Source organism: Pseudophryne corroboree, chromosome 5, assembly GCF_028390025.1.
Source record: "Pseudophryne corroboree isolate aPseCor3 chromosome 5, aPseCor3.hap2, whole genome shotgun sequence".
Taxonomy (NCBI): domain Eukaryota; kingdom Metazoa; phylum Chordata; class Amphibia; order Anura; family Myobatrachidae; genus Pseudophryne; species Pseudophryne corroboree.
In genome coordinates, this window is record NC_086448.1 from 408,931,567 (window position 1) to 408,954,399 (window position 22,833).

Genomic DNA, 22,833 nt, shown 5'->3' on the forward strand with positions numbered 1-22,833 from the left:
ACTGCAAGAAGGTCGCTGACCCAGAGAAAACTCGTGACAAAGAGCAAGGTGAAGAGAAACTCATATCACTAGAGAGTCTATTCCGGGAAAGCTGAGAGGCAGGACTGTTGAACGGCACCTGAGTGCGGAGAGCAACAAGATCAAGGACAGTTGTCGCACCATTTTCTTTTTCCACCCCCCTCTGCATTTTCATTTCTTTTCTCCGCCTTATTTTCCTTCTTTCCCCAAACGAAATGGATCTATCACAAGAGACTGCGTTTCGCGTTCTGCTAGTAATACTGTTTTTGCTCAGGACAATTTGTTTTGGTGAGGGTCCCAGAGAGGTCGAGCAAGAATCTGGAATGGGTTCTGATGGCGAGTACGAATTTGTAGGATCTCAGGAGCAGCACATCACTTGAGTAAAGGCTGGTATCAGTAAGCACTCTGGTAGTCATGGAGCTCGGAGGCAATGTGAGAGGTTATTGTCTGATGAATATTGTATTTGTAGATATTGCGAGAATATAGTCGAAGATGGGTGCATCCAGAGATGTCGTTCCAACTTTAATATCGACCTGGACCGACATCCGTTGAGTGATTACCACTCATTAAACCAGACAGAATGTTGGGTGTGCTCCCAAGTACCGAGTAAATCGGGATTAGTGCCATATCCTTTAACGTTAGATTAGGTACTCGAATTACGGGGTGGGAGACTGGTGGACAAGAAATTCAATATATCTAGGCCCCCTAGCTGGAAGCTCCACCAGTATCATGTAGATAGATCACTAATATGCTTTAAATGTTTCCAATTTCCGAAAACCCGGAAATTGGGAAGTAACCTGGAATAACGAGACAATGACCTTTTCACACAGAGCTGATAGGAAACCTATTGACTCTGAACTTGTACGCAAGATAGCCAATAGTGGGAGGTATTTTCGGTATAGGTATACACGTGGGAGCAAGACCATGTGGGTTGGAAAAGTATCGCCGGGGTATTGTGCCCACATCATCCAACCTGATACTTGTACTGAGCAGATGGGAGAACTAGGGATTGGTTTCTGTACCTGGAAGATTTGCAATATGGTAATGTCATATTTTGTCCCCTATGTTCTCCCAGATGATGCCTATTTCATATGTGGGAGGAAAGCGTACAAGTGGCTAACGCCGAGCTCTAAGGGATTGTGCTATATTGGGAGAGTACTACCAGAGGTCATGACCATGACCCATGATAAAATTAAAAACGTTCACCGCAGCGCTCAGACTCCTTATACTAATACTCACTATGAACACATCATCAAGAGACACCTCATAGATAGAGGCTGCGTGCTCTGCCCTGATTTGATCAACGAATACACCAGGATACAGTTCCTTCTCGCATTAGATATCACCCGTACTGCCAGAGGAACTATAAGTTATAGGTACATCCATGAGCTAGCGAACTTGATAGATAATATCACTGAAATGTATGATGTCACCTTCAGGTATACAGGAAGGGAGTTACAAGCTTACAAGAAAGAGCTGATCCAGCACAGGATGGTCCTTAATTACGTTACAGCCGTGACAGGTGGGTACTGTATTACCTTGGCAACTCAATATGGCGTGAAGTGTTGTACGTATATCACGAATAGCACTGACGACCCCACGGAGATAATCGATCAAAAGATGGATGAGATCTTACAGTTGAAGTGGGAGTTCAGGGGGAAGCACAACCTTACCTTAGCGACTGTGGGTAATGAACTGACTGGCTGGTTCTCATGGTTGAACACACGCAAATGGTTCTCAGGGTTAGGAGAGTGGGCACAGAATGTTATTATGAGTGTGGGGAAGTTTCTCCTTTGTATCCTGGGAGTCATCATAATTATTGGTCTGATATTCAGGTGTGTTTGAATTCTAACACGGCGCAAGCACGGCACAAATTTTATGAGTTTAAGGAGCGAGGGTGTTGAAACAGCAGTAGATTTGGTTTATGACCCATCCATAGAGACAGTGTTATGATAAGGATTGCAAATGAATTTCATGGCCTGTTTCTTTCACCATTTTTCTCTGTTTCCCCCTTTACCCAGAAACATCCAACCGGAAAAAACGTCAGCCCTACCTAATGTTTATGTGAATGTATTTTTTTTTTATTTTATATATATATGTATGTATCGACGTTTCTGGGATTTTAACCCCTTCCTCAAGATGTGGCAGAGACACATCTTGAGGAAGGGGTTAAAATCCCCGAAACGTCGATGCAATGATGTATTGGATTTAATACAGCGATTTTTCAAAACGTCCCTGAGTGCCGCAGTCCTTTTCTTCCATTTGTGTGCATTTGATCCTGAGGGCACCGTGGCATCTCTCATCCTCTAATACAAGAGAGTGCCGGGCTGTTGATACCAATATATATATATATATGTAGAAAGAAATGATACAGCGCCACTTGTGAGGTGGGTTATCAGTAAAACATGAAAAATAAAACTGCTAAAAAAAACACAAAAAGCCTTGTTAAAAGGTGTCTGCCAACCCTTAAGAGTGCAATACTGGTACAGTACTGCTGGGAAAAGTATAAAATGGGGGGATAAGGGTACCGGCGACTTGTGTTGTTTAAAATGCAATTGCTAAAATTTTTAGATTTAAAAGCCAAAGGGTTTGAAGAAGTCTGTTGTGACGAAACGCGTTGGTCTCCCTGTAGTGACTCCCTTGCCTATTTTTAAAAGATAAGTCAGAACTCCTTACCTTTTACAAAGACCTTTTATGTTTATATATTGTTATCAATATTTTGAAGTACGTATTATGTTGTGATCCGCTTTTATGTGATATTAAAGCTTGTTTGTATTATTATATATTTTTTGGCTTTTAAATCTAAAATTTTTAGCAATTGCATTTTAAACAACACAAGTCGCCGGTACCCTTATCCCCCCATTTTTTATATATATATATATATATATATATATATATACACATATATACATACACATACAGACATACACATACACACACATACGTATACACACACATACATATACATATATGTCTTATCTTCATCTCTGCAACCTTCAGTTAATGGCACACATAGTAGACAGGTGTTATACACATATAGTAGCATTCACATATGTTCCCCCTCCATGTATCATCACCTAAGTGTGCTCCCCATTTGTTGGAATAAGAAGCTGAAAAGAGCTCGGTAGTGTTTGTTTGCCCATTTACAGACCCTTAATATGGGGTGAGAAGGATTTAATGTATACTTCGCAATACCTCCAAGCTTACTACATATACAGCACGATGATAAATGACCCTCAGACACTGATTCATACATACATGCTTTTTACTATCCCACTAGGCTATACATTTCCCACCTACAACTCTCCCCCGATCATCCAAACTTGTATATATTGTGTAGATAATATTTTCTGTTTAGTAGTAAAGTGTGGCAGTTATTGATGACTGCCAAAGGGTGAACTGTCGAAGTCGAAAATATTGCAGTACACACATCACGTACAAACTACACGCAGATGGCCTCCGTGCGCGTACTTTTTCTGCCGTGCGTACACATATTCGCAAGTTGCGTATGACCGGTCCTGCGTATTAGCGCGGGGTATGAGTAATTACGGTAGTATTTGTAATCGCACGGGAAAGCCATCAAATGCCACATTCACTATTTTACCCATATAATGCATAAATCACACACTGATTTATCCTTCTAGTAGCTAGTTACAGTTCACACATAAAATTATCCTCCTAGAAACTCTAGCACAATGTACCAGACTGCCTTTTTTACGTAAAGCTTTGAAATCCTATGAAGAAGGCAAATACCTTTGGTTACCCCCATTGTTCTAGAGTTGTCCAGTATCTGTCGAAGACAATAAATACTGGATTGTCATTGTCTTATCTGAAGACAGGACAAACAAAAAGACAATGGGGGTAATTCCAAGTTGATCGCAGCAGGAATTTTTTTAGCAATTGGGCAAAACCATGTGCACTGCAGGGGAGGCAGATATAACATGTGCAGAAAGAGTTAGATTTGGGTGGGTTATTTGGTTTCTGTGCAGGGTAAATACTGGCTGCTTTATTTTTACACTGCAATTTAGATTGCAGATTGAACACACCACACCCAAATCTAACTCTCTCTGCACATGTTAACTCTGCCTCCCCTGCAGTGCACATGGTTTTGCCCAACTGCTAACCAAATTCCTGCTGCGATCAACTTGGAATTACCCCCAATATCCAGGAACCTAGTTTAACTGGAGAGAACTCAATTAGCAATAGCTGACAAATTACATACGACATTTAGATATCGAAGGTAATAACATTCATGGTCTGAACTGTTGGAAGTGTGTGTGTGTAACAGCAGAGGGACTGGAACGCCAAAGGTATTCCTCAAAGTCCAAAAACGCCCAGGTGCCACGTGTAAAAGAAATTCTTATCCAAAAGCAGCAAAACACGGCACTCATGAGTGACGTGTTTTGGATATATATATATATATATATACACACATATATACATACATACACACACACACACACACACACACAAAGCAGCAGGCCCGGCACTCCTCGAGGAAGAAGCAGCTTGGTTTGGTACCCTTACAACAAAGGGACAATACAGCAGCACAGGTGTACGGCACTCACAACCATTTGAAAAGGAAGAGACAACAGCACGTTTGCTATACAACGTTTCAAACTCTATTTGAGTTTTTCTTCAGGTAAAACGTTTTACCTGAAGAAAAACTCAAATAGAGTTTGAAACGTTGTATAGCAAACGTGCTGTTGTCTCTTCCTTTTCAAATGGTTGTGAGTGCCGTACACCTGTGCTGCTACTATATTATATATATATATATATATATATATATATATTATATATATATATATATATATACACACACACACACACACACCCACACACATATACATACATACATACATAAACAGTTGTGCTCATAAGTTTACATACCCTAGCAGAATTTGTGATTTTATGGCCATTTGTCAGAGAATATGAATGATAACTCACAAACTTTTCTTTCACTCATGGTTAGTGGTTGGGTGAAGCCATTTATTGTCAAACAACTGTGTTTACTCTTTTTTAATCATAATGACAACAGAAACTACCCAAATGACCCTGATCAAAAGTTTACATACCCTGGAGATTTTGGCCTGATAACATGCACACAAGTTGACACAAACGGGTTTGAATGGCTACTAAAGGTAACCATTCTCACCTGTGATCTGTTTGCTTGTAATCAGTGTGTGTGTATAAAAGGTCAGTGAGTTTCTGGACTCCTAAAAGACCCTTGCATCTTTCATCCAGTGCTGCACTGACGTGTCTGGATTCTGAGTCATGAGTGGCGATAAGGGTTCAAAGACTTTAAGTTCAGAATAGGCCATACCGAACCATCCGGTTTTGGTACCATGAAAAGGTTTGAATAATAACCCTTGTTCCACTGCTAAGGCGGAACCGGAACGACGACGTCCGACACCACCAATTTTCCGATGGCCTCCAGAAGAATCGCTTTGTCCGCCAGCAGAGCTGGTAAGCCTGACTTGAAGAAACAATGAGGCGGGGGATCTTGAAACTCCAGTCTGTACCCCCTGGACACTATATCCAGGACCCAGGTGTTCAGACCTGACGACACCCAGACGTGGCTGAACTGTCCGAGTCTCGCCCCCACCTGACCGTCCTCCAGGCCCAGCCGTCCACCGTCATGCGGAGGGCTTAGTGGCATCAGAAGCGGGCTTCTGGGCCTGGGAACCTGTGGGAGCAGGTTTCTTTCCTTTTTCACGACCACCTCTGAAGAAGGTGTATCGAAGGCTTGTTTTTTATTTGCCTCGCGGGCCGAAAGGACTGTGACGCAGCTGGTATAAAAGGCTTCTTCGTAGCCGGTACAGCTGAGGGGAGAAAAGTAGACTTACCCGCGGTAGCCGTGGCAATCCACGCATCCAGCGCCTCCCCAAAGAGAGCCTGACCCGTGTAGGGTAGGCCCTCCACGCTTTTCCTGGATTCCGCATCCGCAGACCATTGGCGCAACCAGAGACCCCTGCGAGCCAAGACAGACATGGAGGAGATCCCCGCAGCCATGGAGCCCAGGTCCTTCATGGAATCCACTAGGAACCCTGCAGAATCCTGAATATGACATAAAAACATATCAACGTCTTCTTTATCCAGTGTAGCCGATTCTTCCTGCATAGTGATAGACCACCTGGCAATAGCTTCTGCAATCCAAGCATAGGCTATAGTAGGCCTTAATATAGCCTCAGAAGCCGTGTACATGGATTTTAACGTAGCATCCACCTTGCGATCCACCGGGTCTTTCAACGCGGTAGATCCTGGTACCGGCAGCACCACCTGTTTGGACAGTCTAGAAACAGAGGCATCGACCAACGGCGGGGACTCCCATTTTTTCCTATCTTCCTCTGGGAAGGGAAAAGCAACCAAAACCCTCTTAGGGATCTGAAATGTCTTTTCCAGAGTTTCCCAGGCCTTTTCAAAGATAGCGTTTAATTCTTTGGATGCTGGGAAGGTGAGGGGGGGGGCTTCTTGTTTTCTGTAAAGAAGGCCTCCTCCACCTGATCCGGAGCTGTGTCCGAAATGTGCAAAACATCTCTAACAGCCGCAATCATCAACTGTACCCCCTTGGCAAGTGATGCAGTTCCCCACGACACATCCCCGTCACCGTCTGCAGTGTCAGAGTCGGTGTCCGTGTCATCCTGCACGTTTCTGAGAATGAATCAAAGGGGACCCTGAGGAGGCAGTATCAGACCAAACAACCATAGAGGACTGGAGGACCTCAGTGGCGTGCTCAGTCCTAGCAACTCTATCAGAAATCTGGGAAATAGTCCCCCTCAGAGAGACTAACCATTCTGGCTCTCTAGCAGGGATCTGCGCTAAAACTGTGCAATCCTGATTACATGGAATGGAGTCCTCTTGTGAGGATAAATCCTCTGCAGCATATGATACATTGTCCCTAGACATGTTACCCCACACACACACACAGGGTATTATGAAGGCAGAGTTTCCCCCCAAAGAATGGCAGAGAGACACAGAGATTGGAGCCAACCCACACACAGCGCTATTAAAGGAAGAAATAAAACTCTTTTACCAAGATAACTCAGTAGAGCTCCCCTAGATGTGACCAGCTCCTCCGGGCACATTTTCTAAACTGAGTCTGGTAGGAGGGGCATAGAGGGAGGAATCAGCCCACACTATTAAACTCTTAAAGTGCCAATGGCTGCTGGTGGACCCGTCTATACCCCATGGTACTAATATGGACCCCAGCATCCTCTAGGACGTAAGAGAAAAAACTTTATTGTTTTTTTGTAAGCACAATCCATGGCTCTCAGAATCGAGTGCCAGGGACAGTGCTGTGTGGTGTGGGAACAACAGCTGCAGCTGTCAAAATCGATGGCTGCAGTTCCCGAAATGGTCAACCTACCTACACATCAGCGCACTAACTTAAGGATAGAAGCGCTAATAATGATGGGGGCACATTATTACATGCAGGGGAATGGTAACTGCACCAAATAATGTTCGCAGTTACCAAATTTGCCCATAATGACCCTTCATAAATCTACCCATTTGTTAAATAAATCATAAACCCAAATCATTCCATTTGTTAAATAAATATGATTTGCACAAATCATATTGAGAATTAAACATAACAAAAATAATGCATTTGTTCATCAATAGCCATATATTGAAACATCTATGTTGTTTTATAATGACATTTTTTCTGTTTACATGTAGGAATGGATAGGTGTATACATGCATGGCATATATTAGTATACTGTATTAGTATGCGAGATGTACAGTACACTACATTTATTTTTGAGTGATTTAAATACCATCAAATGTTCAAATACAGAAACATTGATGTTGTCCTTGCTTAAACAGTATCTATGTTTATTTATAATTACATTTTTCCTGTCGATATATATATAAATTGATATGTGTATACATGCATACATACAGAAGAAGCCACGCCAGTCATGGCTCCATCTCATGTGTATGCACCTTTATACATGTTTAACTAAACAACCCCTTCTAGGTTAATCAAGCAGCTGCTTCATAAGGTGCATACACTCTGGGCGGTTTTACACAGCGTGTATGCACAGTGATGATCGTGAACCATCATCGCTGGCAGGAAAATAGCTCAGTGCATACACACCAAGCTATTTTCACAGGGGGGGGGGGGGGGGGGGTTATTTTGGGTAAATCACTTTCCACAGTAGGAGACTGTGGAAAGTGATTCACTCGGCTGTACACACAGCCCGATGGACGGTGGTGGTCAGTAATGATGCGGGAGCGCGCATCAGCGCTCACTGCCCGCTAACATTTACGGAAGGGGAACTAGACACTTCCATACACACTGGCTGAGTTTGAGCTCAAAGTGCCAAAAGTGAGCTACTTTGAGCTCAAAATCGCCCAGTGTTTAGCGTTCAGGATTTTAACCTGTTTGGATACAGAACAATTGACTGCCCTATACAAGCGCACTTTACTATTTATGAAGCAGGATCAACCTTTTGATATTTTGTTTGAGCTGTGGATACAATAATTGCATTTGATCCTATAAGCATTAACATGCTGTCTTCCAGTACCACTGAATGGGTTCATTTTTAAATAGGTCTCATTAATTAAGGCTATTTGCTGTGTTTTGAGGGGCAATATTCCCCTTCTTTTTTAATATTTATTTTTGTATATGTAGTGAATAAATTATACAAACATTCTTGTTGCAATTGCATAGGTCTTTTTTCCCCAATTTTTTTTTTTTAAATCTAGAAGAGCCAGAACACTTCACGTCTATTTATACCCCAACTCCCAGTTGTTGCTGTCACTCTCACGCAGGAACACTCGCACACCCGTACAAAGGGGTGATAGGAGGAAAAAACAAAAAGGACAGAGAAAATCCCTATACCTAACGCTTTTGCCAAAGGGATTTATGTACCAAAGGGATTTCTGCCTTCAGCCTACAAGCCATAACAGCAGCTTTCAATAGGCAACTATAGTGGTAGTAGTGTCCTAGCTATTACTACTGTAAGAAGAAATGTCACTTACAGTTAGCTGACTTCTCCATAATCGGCATCCTCACCTCTAGCTGTTATATCTGCTTCACGTGAAGAGTGACTATGGAAAAGCAGGAAGTGAGCACTGTCTGTCACATTTGTCTGACTGTTAATAAAGATTTAAAAAAAGAAAAAATCTCACTGCTGCTTCTACCAACATTTAGGTGCTGTAAGGGCGGAAGTTCTCTCCTGCCCTCTCGTTTTGTCACTTCCAGGTCCTGAGCACGAAGGTAAACATAGACAAACCCTTCTACCATGCATGCAGGACAGACTATTAGGAGAGAGCTTAGCTCACAAACCAGATTTACATTAGTTTCTTAGGTACGGTGGAGGGGGCAGGAAATATATAAACAAAAGTACTTTATTGAAGTTTATATAAAAATATACGTAAAAAAAAGTTATATTAAAATTGTTTTGGTTTGAGTATATTTGATTGAAAAACATGCTAGTATCTTTGAAAGCTGCAAACACAGCTTAGCAATATTATACCTTAAAAAATATCAGAATGTTAGAAAACAATGAATGTTACACAAAGGCTAAAAAATTGGAGCCTAAACTCTGCATGCAGATTAGACAGCTGCAATTTTAAGAGTTGCAAGGTTTGTAAAATCACCCATTCATTCTGTCTGCGCTGGCAGGAATCAAACATAGGGGCAGATGTATTAACCTGGAGAAGGTATAAGGAAGTGATAAAGCAGCGAAAAGTGCAAGGTGATAAACACACCAGCCAATCAGCTCCGGTATGTAAATTAACAGTTAGGAGCTGATTGGCTGGTGTGTTTATCACCTTGCATTTATCACTGCTTTATCACTTCCTTATGCCTTCTCCAGGTTAATACATCTGCCCCATAATTTGATGAGGCTGGGTGGCCCCCAGCATGTGAGGGTGATGGACACATGCTGGGTGGCCCCCAGCATGTGAGGAGATGGACGCAGATCTTGCTGCAGACAGCAAGATCTGCGTCCATCTCTAAATAACCCCCCAAAGACTTATAAATCAGCCTTGATAAGAAAAAACTTTAAAAAAATTGTGATCAAAGAAAAAAACTGTTCCCATCTCAATAATTAAAATGCTGAAGGGCCTATTTATTTTATAAAGCTTTTTCGTAAAATGATGTAGACACAGCAGGTTATACATAATTTTATGTTTCTCTGCTATATAATAATACACTAATTTCTGTGAAATCTCCTACAAAAGGCTGTTTAGTGCTACAGACTGTAGTCCCCATTAACCACTTTCCTGGCATGATTACATCATTTGAGACCACACCAGGCAGTGCGTTATCTGATCTGGTCACAAAGCAATGTGACCAGTCAGATACACAGAGTGGCCGGCTGCCCTGAAGTTAATCTTGCTGCAGCCGCCAATCACAGGGGGACCTCCCAGCCTCTCTGACTCCCTTCACTCTCCCTCAGTGTGTGCCGCGCTGCCGATCACTGCTGATCGGTGGGGTCCAATGGCTGTAGAGAGGAACAGCTGCTGGGAAATGTAAATTAGCCCCCACAATGTGTACCTGGCAGCTGTGGCAACTACAGTTTAATGCTAAAAAATGCAAAATCATGCACTTAGCTCTCAAAAACCCAAAGGCTAAATATAGTATCAAGGATACTATAATGGAAACTATTGAGGAGGAAAGGGATTTAGGAGTCACTATTTCAAGTGACTTAAATGCAGGAAAGCGATGCAACAAAACAATGTGAAAGGCAAGTCAGATGCTTGGTTGTGATAAAGGAGAACCCAGGAAAGGGCACCCTTTGCTTAACCAAGTTCAAGCATGCATTCAGTCAGCATCAGGTTCATACACGGCTGCAGCCAGTGACCAGTCAACAAAGTGACCTTTGTAATAACTAGCCACACATGTGTAAAGTGGAAAGTAATAGAGCAGAGAGAGAGAGCTTTATTTCCTACAAGCAGTACATTATAAAGGATACAAATTAACATATGGTGTCGTCGATTCCTGACACGAAGCTTAATCCTATTGGCTAATAAAACTCCTATCTTATACGTAATATAGTTGCCAACGTCTATATTTTTTTATACTGTATGTGCTTTTAAATGGGTTAGTTAGGGGAATTTTGCTAAAAGTGAGACATGCTATGTCTAGTTATGTTTTCACACCTCCCATACCGCAAACTACTGGACACCTGTGAAGCCTATATGTCTAGCTGCTGACATTTATATTTTACTCAGAAAAGTAATAAAAATAGATCATAAGAAGGTTTCAATATGCAACGCCTGGCAGTTCTTTCCAATATCAACTCTGATCTGATAAACAATTATAAACAGCTTAGCAATATGGAGTCTATGAACAAAGATGGTTTCCATCTTTATCAATTTCCCCTCTTTGTTTACAATTTTTACCTCTATTCTACCCTTCTTTTACCTGGCCATTGATTCTATAGGGACACCTACTTTCACATCAAGTGTGCCTTAAGGGCACTCGAGACATGGGCTAATCCATTCAACACCCCTATACTTATGCAGAATCAATGTTCCCTATTCTCTTATCCCTAATTTCTAAATTATTATAAGAGTTTATATATCAGAGGTATCTTCTGAAGATGGAATCATCATAATGTCCATAGTCCTTGCTCAATAGTCCTTGAAAGTCTTTTTGACTTAATATTGTGACAGTAAAGTTCATTAGATTATGTCATCATAACAGTAGGGACAGCTGGAAGCTTCTGTGTATCTGGTATGGCAGGTTTCACAGTAGTAGAATGTGGAATTGTATATTATAGCTCCTCCAATAAGTTTCATATAAATTGGTTGCAGTTTAGCAGTTTCAGCAATGCCTTAGGTAGAAAAACATTTTAGTGTCAGTATCCACATAATAAGCCTTAAAATATGCAATTAATAGCAAAACAAGTCCCTTAGCAACAATAGATAATATTCCTGAAAAGCAATTGGTTGTATAGTGGTTATAAAACCAAGAAAAGAAAGAATCTGGAAATACACTGGTATAATTATGATTAGTAGCGAACTGATTTTTCAACTGTATTACTTTATTTATTTTTTCATCAATAATATCTTCTGGGCTAGTATAATTTATTAAATAAGTACAACATTTTACTCCATACATGGTCTGCAAAGTGACATACTAGCCTGCAGATACAGTAAACAATTGGTGACAACTGTTTATATTGGTCCTGTTTTACATTTAATGACCAGCATCTTTTATGCCTATATGTCTTTACCTGGGTAATTGTTGACATCCTATGTGTAGACATTTCAGGTGGAGCAAAGGTAGTTAGTTGTGTATATATATTCCTTTTTGTTCTGTTATTTTTGGCATAGTTACTGATTATTGCACTATTACTTGACTCCTCATATAAGTAAGGATCAATCATTACTGTTTATATAAGAATAACCATGCTAACAAGAAGAACTGAGTAACACATTATACATCCCCCAGACCCTTATATGGCCTGGGGCCTCTTAAATTGTATCTATATATTTTGATTATGTATCGTGATTGGATAATACTTCCTTTGTCACTTTCTTGCAATGAGATGCGTCTATTCACGAGTCTCTTTCACTCAACGTGACTGAAGTGGCTGTAGTCAACAGAACTTAAAACGGTCCTTTGAATTTGGGTTGAAGAGACTTTCTCTTTCTTAGTGACCACCCAATCACCTTGCTTTAGTTCATGTGAGTCTTGGGAACAGTTGGCATCTGGAATAGAATCAAAAACTTTGCCATGCAATTTGGTTAGTTGCTGTTGTATATGCATTACATAATAAGCTAAGTCACCATGCTCATGCAGAAGCTGCTGGGGAAAATAACATACTGTTCTAGCAACAATACCAAAATAAGATTTCATATGGTATTAACCCATGCTTTTCACTTGAAGTATTTGTGAGAACAAAGCAATGGGTAAACCTTCTAGTCATGTTTTGCCTGTTTCTGTAACTTATTTTTATAGCTTTAGTTTTAAGGTAATAGTTAAGTTTTTCTACATGTTTACTACTCTGCCTATAGGGAGTGTAAAAGGCCTGAGTAACACCTAAATCTGATAGAATTTTGCCTAATACTTCTCCTGTGAAATGGGTACCTCTGTTGCTTTCAATAACTTAAGGTACTCCATATCTACATATTACTTCTTGCATTAACTTCTTTGCAACTGTTTTGGCGTTTGCTGCTCTACAAGGCCAAGCTTTAACCCAATTTGAGAATAGGTCTTTGCACACAAGTACATTTTCATACCCAGAACATTTAGGTAACTGGATAAAGTCTATTTGTAATCTCTGAAAGGGGTAGCAAGTTTGTGGGGTACTTTTTGCTGGTACCTTTACAACCTTTCCTGGGTTGTGTAGAGCACAAGTTACAGACCCTGCAACATAAGCCTGTGCTGCTTGTGTGAAACCTGGTGCTACCCAATGCTGGTTTAGAATCCTCACCATTGCATCTCTGGATTGGTGCGTTTTTCCATGCAATATTTGTGCTAAATGTTAGGTTCCTGGTGCTCAGAACAAGGGAGATGCTATGAAGTGAGTCCAGAGCACCAGGACGTAATACTGGATTTGGTGAAATGGAACGGGAATAGCCTCTGGCACCCTACCTCCGTTGTTTTACCCGTGTTGTCAATTCACGCTTGCAGGACTATGGTTTCTTGGGCCCATGGCAGCCGCGTTTGAAGGGCGAATTAGGTCTGCCCAACTCCGATGCCCCCTCAGGTCTTAAAGAGAGACAAAGCGTGAACTGAGACAGGGTAATAACAAGGGGCCCTCTAACTAACAACAACCAAAGCCAGGGGCTACTAACTAGCCTAAAACTAAATGTATGTGCGGCTTGCCGCCAAAGGAAAAGAACAGCAAAGGAAATGCTGACCACACGCCGACACAATACTTTTGTTTACCGGCGGTGACAGCATAAGCAGAACCCTCTGCAAAACACCAGTGACAGATACAACCAAGGAATAATGCGGCCTAGGCCGACGGACGCGTCAAAGCCGCTACTCACGGAACCGGAACAAATACTGGCAAACGGACAGGAACCCCCAATGCTGCCGACACAGACTCTCAGAACTGGAGGACAGGCAGAATCCCAAACGACAGACCGGTGGACACCAAGAAGCTAGAAACTCGATGTCACAACTGAGGGCCTGAGCTGACGGGAGGCAGCCTCAGTTGTAGGGGCTGAGATGTACCGGAACCTGGGAGGTTGTATCAGACCCCTGGACATGTAAGTAACATGAAGAAGAACCGCCCGAAGGCGTGACCACGACAACTTGAATAAAAGTCAATGATGTTTATTTATGACAAACTCCATGCATCACAGTAGCAGTAAAAGAAACATAAAAGTCAGCAAAGAATAAATACAGTTCCTGGGAACTACAGGGTGGCAGGAGCCACAGGGCACTGGTAGTGTGAGATAGTTCTTATAATCTTCTAGATGGAAGTCCTTACCAGGCCCGACTGTAGCAATGGAGATAACCCAGGATTGTACCAGCTGGTGTTCCAGGAAAAGCTGGGCTGCTGTAGATAAAACGGCTGCTGTGGATACTGGCTGGAACCAGACTGTTGTTGGCACGGAGTGGATACTGGCTGGAACCAGTTAAATAATAAATGAACTTGGGAGCGATGAAATATGAGCTGAAGTTAGGAGTTTGAGAGCGGTGAAATTATATTACCGGTGGAGAGTGGTAAACTGTAGAAAGGACACCGGCCCTTTAAGAGAAGCTGTACTCTGCTGGAAGCTGGGCTGGAAGCAGGTAATGTTGTAGCTGGAAACAGATGAATCCAAAATGGATCGGAGAGTCAGGCTACACCGCAGGTGGAATGCTGGTGCGGGTCTCTATGGTGGAAGTCTTGAGACAGGAGCTGGAACCTGGAAGACAATCACAGGAGAGAGACAAACAGGAACTAGGTTTGACAACCAAAGCACTGACGCCTTCCTTGCTCAGGCACAGTGTATTTATACCTGCAGCAAGGAAGGGATTGGCTAGGCAATTATGCAGATTATCAATACTGAGAACAGATTGGTGGAAATGATCAGCTGACAGAATCCAAGATGGCTGCGCCCATGCAGACACTTGGAGGGAAGTTTGGTTTGTAATCCATGTGGTAATGAAAACAGTAATGGCGGCGCCGGCCACCGGAGACAGGAGGCGCCAGGCTGACAGATGCACATCCAACCACGCGGACACAGCGGAGGCCGCGGCTGACGTAATCGCCACTCAGACACTCTGCATGCAGAAGTTCAGGTACGGCGGCGGAGGCCGCGGGAGACGCCATGCCAGGTGTAATATGGCGTTTACTGTGACAGCGTCCCAGAGTGACGGGAGAGGATACAGGAATGTAAACATCAGGATAACAGATGGGATCCGGTCCTGGAGCGCTGAGCCAACCTTTGGAGGCATCTGATGGGTAAGAAATGGCGTCCAGATACCCGAGTGGCCCCAGGACACTTCTTTGGCTTTTGAGGAAACTTGGAATGGAATCTCCGGACCAAGGCAGGAGCATGGACATCAGAAGCATTGGTCCATGAACGTTCCTCAGGACCATAACCCTTCCAGTCAATAAGATATTGTAGTTGACCGTAACGGTGACGTGAGTCCAGGATCTTGGCCACTTCATACTCAACGCCTCGTTGAGTTTGGACTTTCGGAGTTGGAGGAAGTGAGGAATAAAACCGATTCAAGATTAGCGGTTTCAACAGGGAAACATGGAATGTCCTGGGTATTTTTAAGAAGGGAGGCAACTGGAGTCTGTAAGCAACAGGATTGATGACTTGTTCAATCTTGAAAGGACCGATATAGCGAGGTGCAAACTTCATACTGGGAACTCTTAACCTCAAATTCTTCGTGGATAACCATACCCGATCACCCACCTTGAGAGCAGGAACTGCTCGACGCTTCTTATCCGCAAACTTCTTGTACCTGAACGATGCCTTGAGCAGAGCTGATCGTACGCTCTTCCAGATATTGGCAAACTGATGCAAGGTGATATCCACTGCGGGAACAGAAGTTGCTGGAAGCGGTTGGAACTCAGGGACTTTAGGGTGGAATCCAAAGTTAGTGAAGAATGGTGTTGAAGCAGATGAAGAATGATACTGGTTGTTATGACAGAACTCTGCCCAGGGAAGTAATTGAACCCAGTCATCTTGAGAGGAGGACACATAGATGCGGAGGAAGGCCTCCAAGTCCTGATTCACCCTCTCGGTTTGACCATTGGTCTGAGGATGGTAAGCCGTGGAAAACTTTAGCTTGACTTGGAGGACTTGACATAAACTTCGCCAGAATTTGGCTGTGAATTGAACTCCTCGATCTGAGATAATTTCTTCTGGAAGACCGTGGAGTTGGAAGATCTCTTGTATGAATACTTGAGCCAACTTGGAAGCTGACGGAAGACCGGTGAGAGGAATGAAGTGTGCCATCTTGGTGAACCGGTCAACTACCACCCAGATGGTATTGAACTTGTTGCACATGGGTAAATCTGTAATAAAATCCATCGACAAATGGGTCCAAGGTCGACGGGGAACAGATAGTGGAACCAGTTGCCCCGCAGGCGACTGGCGGGATACCTTATGTTGAGCACACTTTGGGCAAGATGCAATAAACTCCAAGACGTCCTTTTTCAGAGTTGGCCACCAATAGGACCTAGAGATAAACTCCAGGGTTTTTTGGATACCTGTATGTCCGGCAAAACGGGAAGCATGGGCCCAATGCATGAGCTTCTTCCTTAGCATCGGTTTCACAAAACTTTTCCCTGATGGGGGCGTAGAGTCCATCCCTACCGTGGAGAATGCCAACGGATTTATAATAGGATGCTTGTCTGAAGACTCTGACTCATTTTCTTGCTCCCATGAGCGGGAAAGGGCATCGGCCTTGCGATTCTGAGAGCCCGGACAGAACTGGAGTTTAAAGTCGAACCTGGAAAAGAAAAGTGCCCATCTGGCCTGACGAGGGTTGAGACATTGTGCGCCTTTCAGATATAAAAGGTTCTTGTGGTCTGTAAGTATGGTGATTGAATGAGAAGCTCCCTCCAACAGATACCTCCACTCTTCTAGAGCGAGCTTGATGGCTAGCAACTCCTGGTCGCCAGTGGCATAGTTGCGCTCAGCTGGGGAGAACTTCCGGGAGAAGAAACTGCAAGGGTGTAAATGGCCATCTTTAGCCCTCTGAGATAACACCGCTCCTACTCCAACGGAGGAGGCATCCACCTCTAAGATGAAAGGAGAGTCGATGTCAGGCTGTTTCAGAACAGGCGCAGAGATGAACCTTTGTTTTAAAAGATGAAATGCTTGCATGGCTTCTTTAGACCACTTGGACGGGTTAGCACCCTTCTTAGTGAAAGCAGTAATAGGCGCCACAATGGTGGAAAAGTCTCGTATAAACTTTCGGTAATAGTTGGCGAACCCTAAGAACCTCTGGACCCCTTTGAGGGTTAAGGGTACCGGCCAATTTTGGATTGCTTGTAGTTTCTCAGGATCCATCTCTAGTCCGGAACCGGACACAATGTACCCTAGAAACGGAATGGACTTGACTTCAAAGACGCATTTCTCTAATTTGCAATAGAGATGATTGACACGGAGACGGGACAGAACCTCTTTAACCCAAAAACGATGTTCCTCTAAATCGTTGGCAAAAATGAGGATATCGTCTAGATAGACCACGACATGACGGTATAGAATGTCTCTGAAGATCTCATTGACAAAATGCTGGAAGACAGCTGGAGCATTGCTCAATCCGAAGGGCATGACGAGGTACTCGTAATGTCCGTCACGGGTGTTAAAGGCGGTCTTCCACTCGTCACCCTCACGGATCCGGATGAGATTGTATGCACCTCTCAAGTCCAGCTTTGTAAAGATGGTAGCTCCGCTAACTCTGTCAAAGAGCTCAGTAATCAGGGGTAAAGGATAACGGTTCTTGATGGTAATGTCGTTCAAACCTCTGTAGTCGATGCACGGCCGCAGACCACCATCTTTCTTTTTTACAAAAAAGAAGCCTGCGCCGGCTGGAGAAGAAGAAGGTCGAATGAACCCCTTTGCTAGGTTCTCTTTAATGTATTCCTCCATAGAATGCGTCTCAGGCAGAGACAACGGATAAGTTAGGCCTCGAGGTGGAACCTTCCCTGGAACGAGATCAATCGGGCAGTCCCATTCTCTATGAGGAGGAAGGATATCAGCAGAAGCTTTACTGAACACATCCGTGAAATCTTGATATGGAGGAGGTGGAACATCAGACGACCTGGGGGAGGAAGAACAGACAGGCAATACTTTAAACAAACATGTCTCAGCACAGGAGGAACCCCATGCCAGGATTTGCGTAGTCGTCCAATCAATTGTAGGATTGTGAAGATGGAGCCATGGAAGGCCCAGGACCACAGGATGTGTGGCTTTTGGAATCACTAAAAAAGAAATAAGTTCGGAATGAAGAACTCCCACTCTCAGACGAACTGGTAGAGTCCTTAAAGAAATAACTGCATCAAAAATTTTGCTGCCATCCACGGCAGTTAAAGAAATGGACGAAGGAAGTCTCTCGGTGGGTAGGGACCACCGTTTAACATAGGCTTCGGTAATAAAGTTCCCAGCTGCTCCGGAATCAAGGAGGGCAATGACGTTCCGATAACGTTGAGCAACTTGAAGCGAGACTGGGAGATTACAATCTTGAGGAGATGGAGAGGAGATCATTACTCCTAGCCGGCCCTCTCCTTGGCGAGCTAGGATTTGGAGTTTCCCGGACGTTTGGGACAGGCATTAATGGTGTGAGACGGAGCTGCACAATAAAGACAGAGAGACTCGGAGAGACGTCTTCGGCGCTCAGCAGGAGTTAAACGGGAACGGCCAATTTGCATGGGCTCATCTTTAGTTGGTGACAGTTGGCGAGGAGGAGGAGCAGAAGATTTTGGAGCAGATGATCTTCCACGCTCAGTTGCTCTCTCTCTGAAACGTAAATCAACTTTCGTGCAGAGTGAGATTAGCTCATCTAACTTAGAGGGTAAGTCTCTGGTAGCTAACTCATCTTTAATACGCTCAGATAAGCCATGCCAGAATGCAGCATACAGGGCCTCGTCGTTCCATGCCAGTTCGGATGCCAGGATCTGGAACTGTATCAGATATTGTCCTACAGTACATGACCCCTGGCGTAAACGGAGAATCTCGGATGAAGCTGAGGTTACCCGGCCTGGCTCGTCGAAGATGCGCCTGAATGTTGAGACGAATGCAGTGTAAGAAGATAGCAGGGTGTCGGACCTCTCCCATAACGGTGATGCCCAATCAAGAGCTGAGCCACTGAGAAGAGAAATAATGTAGGCAATTTTTGTACGGTCACTAGGAAAATTGCCAGGTTGTAGCTCAAACTGAATCTCACACTGGTTGAGAAATCCCCTGCAGAATCTTGGAGATCCGTCAAATTTTGCTGGCGTTGGAAGATGAAGACGTGGAGCAGAAATGGGTAAGGTGGGTGGGGTTATAACTGGAGTCACTGTGGTTGACGCACCAGAAGCGCCTGATCCACGGAGAGTTGTCTGAATCCCATCCAGCCGAGTAGAGAGATCCTGGAGACAGCGGATGATGTGGCCCTGTGCAGCCTCCTGATGTTCTAGTCGGGCTGCCAGTTCTTGCATCGGCCTGGCCGCTTGATCCTGGTCTCCGGCTGGATTCATTAGGTCAGTGCTTACTGTCACAACTGAGGGCCTGAGCTGACGGGAGGCAGCCTCAGTTGTAGGGGCTAAGATGTACCGGATCCTGGGAGGTTGTATCAGACCCCTGGACATGTAAGTAACATGAAGAAGAACCGCCCGAAGGCGTGACCACGACAACTTGAATAAAAGTCAATGATGTTTATTTATGACAAACTCCATGCATCACAGTAGCAGTAAAAGAAACATAAAAGTCAGCAAAGAATAAATACAGTTCCTGGGAACTACAGGGTGGCAGGAGCCACAGGGCACTGGTAGTGTGAGATAGTTCTTATAATCTTCTAGATGGAAAGTCCTTACCAGGCCCGACTGTAGCAATGGAGATAACCCAGGATTGTACCAGCTGGTGTTCCAGGAAAAGCTGGGCTGCTGTAGATAAAACGGCTGCTGTGGATACTGGCTGGAACCAGACTGTTGTTGGCACGGAGTGGATACTGGCTGGAACCAGTTAAATAATAAATGAACTTGGGAGCGATGAAATATGAGCTGAAGTTAGGAGTTTGAGAGCGGTGAAATTATATTACCGGTGGAGAGTGGTAAACTGTAGAAAGGACACCGGCCCTTTAAGAGAAGCTGTACTCTGCTGGAAGCTGGGCTGGAAGCAGGTAATGTTGTAGCTGGAAACAGATGAATCCAAAATGGATCGGAGAGTCAGGCTACACCGCAGGTGGAATGCTGGTGCGGGTCTCTATGGTGGAAGTCTTGAGACAGGAGCTGGAACCTGGAAGACAATCACAGGAGAGAGACAAACAGGAACTAGGTTTGACAACCAAATCACTGACGCCTTCCTTGCTCAGGCACAGTGTATTTATACCTGCAGCAAGGAAGGGATTGGCTAGGCAATTATGCAGATTATCAATACTGAGAACAGATTGGTGGAAATGATCAGCTGACAGAATCCAAGATGGCTGCGCCCATGCAGACACTTGGAGGGAAGTTTGGTTTGTAATCCATGTGGTAATGAAAACAGTAATGGCGGCGCCGGCCACCGGAGACAGGAGGCGCCAGGCTGACAGATGCACATCCAACCACGCGGACACAGCGGAGGCCGCGGCTGACGTAATCGCCACTCAGACACTCTACATGCAGAAGTTCAGGGACGGCGGCGGAGGCCGCGGGAGACGCCATGCCAGGTGTAATATGGCGTTTACTGTGACAGCGTCCCAGAGTGACAGGAGAGGATACAGGAATGTAAACATCAGGATAACAGATGGGATCCGGTCCTGGAGCGCTGAGCCAACCTTAGGAGGCATCTGATGGGTAAGAAATGGCGTCCAGATACCCGGATCGTGACACTCGACCAGGCACAGGCAAAGCCACAGGACTTCAGGACAGGAATGCTTCACAGCAGGACACGGGAACTGACACAGGAATCGACACAGGAAGCAGCTAGTCAGACACTGCTAGACAGGAGCTCAGGAATTGGCAGGAACAAGCTCAGAACTCAAACACTCTGGAAGACTGGAAACCTAGAAATATCACCAGCGTCTGTGAATTGCACTCAGCCAGCATATAACAGAGAGGCCTAATTAATTATGTCGTGCAGCTGCCCCGTTGCATGACTCCAAACTGACAAGATGCAATTAGCAGACAGGTGAGACCAACCACATGGAAACAGGCTGCAATTACACAGACTCACCACTGACAGCAAACAAATATCTTCTAAACCAGAGCAAAAGGAAATCCTGGCCTGCAAGAGACCTATAAACATAAAATAGGAATGAACCACTACCTGTGGTTCATAACAGTATCCTCTCCTTAAGGGTGAGCTCCGAGCACCCCATGACACCCACGGGGAACATAAACATAAACAGAAGTATAACATAAAATACATATCCAAAATGAAACATATGAATGAGCCACAGCCGTGGCTCATAACATTACCCCCCCACCCCCCTTCCTTGAGGAGGGGTCAATGGACCCCAAAATTCAGACTATCCAAAACAAGGGATACAAAAAAAAACCTGACACACTGGTCTAACAGACAAGAAAACAGAAACAAGCTGTAACAACAGCTTGTAACAGTGCCCTCCCCTTGACGGTGGCCACTGGACACAAGACAAGGGAAAAAAATCTTTTTTTTTTATATATATATATATCAAGGCAAGAGTCAAAAATTATTTCTTTTTCTTCTTCTTTTTACAAAGCTCTTTACCAAGGTAGTTCCCCAAACATTGTCTGAACTGATGGTACCACCCAGCAAGGCTGTGTTCAAATCAGAAATGGGTTTCTTACCCTTGGGAACTGAACTTTCAGGCAAAGTACTATTATTAGAAGAAGAGAGAAAAGCACATCCTGCAGTCAAAACAACGGGTTGAGACTCTTGTGCCAGGTCTACAGTATCCGGTGAACTCTCAGCAGACAAGATGAGTGACCTAGAGAAACCTGAACCAATTTCTTTGCAACCATATCTTTTAATAATTGCATTACTGAATGCTGGGGGATCCTGAAGAATGGGATCTTCAGCTTTCATTAGGCTGGTCGCCCACTCAAAAGGCTCTCCTCTAAAGGAATAAATCAGATAGAGCACAAGGTTCTCTGAAGTGATGCCCAGAAATGGTCTAGATAACATAATGATGTAATAGTGTTTGTAAAGCGCCAGAAATTGGACTAAGTCCCCATCAAAGATTATGGATGTTGAGATATCAACAGAGTCAGGATCTGTTTCCTTCCCATCAGACTGACTAGAGTACTTTGCTAGGACCTGGTCACTATTGACCTTACTCGAGGCTGAGACTCTCTGAACCCCACCTTTGGCAGTGACTTTCTGAACCCCACCTTTGGCAGTGACTTTCTGAACCCCACCTTTGGCAGTGACTTTCTGAACCCCACCCGGGGCAGTGACTTTCTGAACCCCACCCGGGGCAGTGACTTTCTGAACCCCACCCGGGGCAGTGACCTTCGGGAACCCCGCTGGGGTCAGCACCTCGGATTCTTTTACTGGGACCGAGCCGTCGGCCTCCCCCACTGGGACCGAGCCATCGGCCTCCCTCACTGGGACCGAGCCATCGGCTTCCCTCACTGGGACTGAGCCATTGGCCTCCCTCTCTGAGTCGATAATTATCGAAACTCCTCCCGGGACTATGACTTCCGGGACTTTTGCTGAAGCTATAACCTTCAGAACCTCCACTAATGCTATGCCTCTTAAGTTCTTTCCTGGGGAAGCGACCTCTAGACC

General features: G+C 44.2%; 1 protein-coding gene across 2 annotated transcripts in view; it reads right to left on the reverse strand.

Annotated features, from left to right (window-relative positions):
- Positions 1–9,137, reverse strand: part of MTRR (5-methyltetrahydrofolate-homocysteine methyltransferase reductase) — a 528,380-nt gene extending 519,243 nt beyond the window's left edge. The window contains exon 1 of one of the 2 annotated variants that reach the window (XM_063922764.1): positions 9,004–9,137. The gene's annotated coding sequence lies outside the window, so the exon portion shown is untranslated. The remainder of the gene's footprint in view (positions 1–9,003) is intronic. The other variant, XM_063922765.1, reaches the window with a different exon arrangement.
- Positions 9,138–22,833: the final 13,696 nt, after the last annotated feature.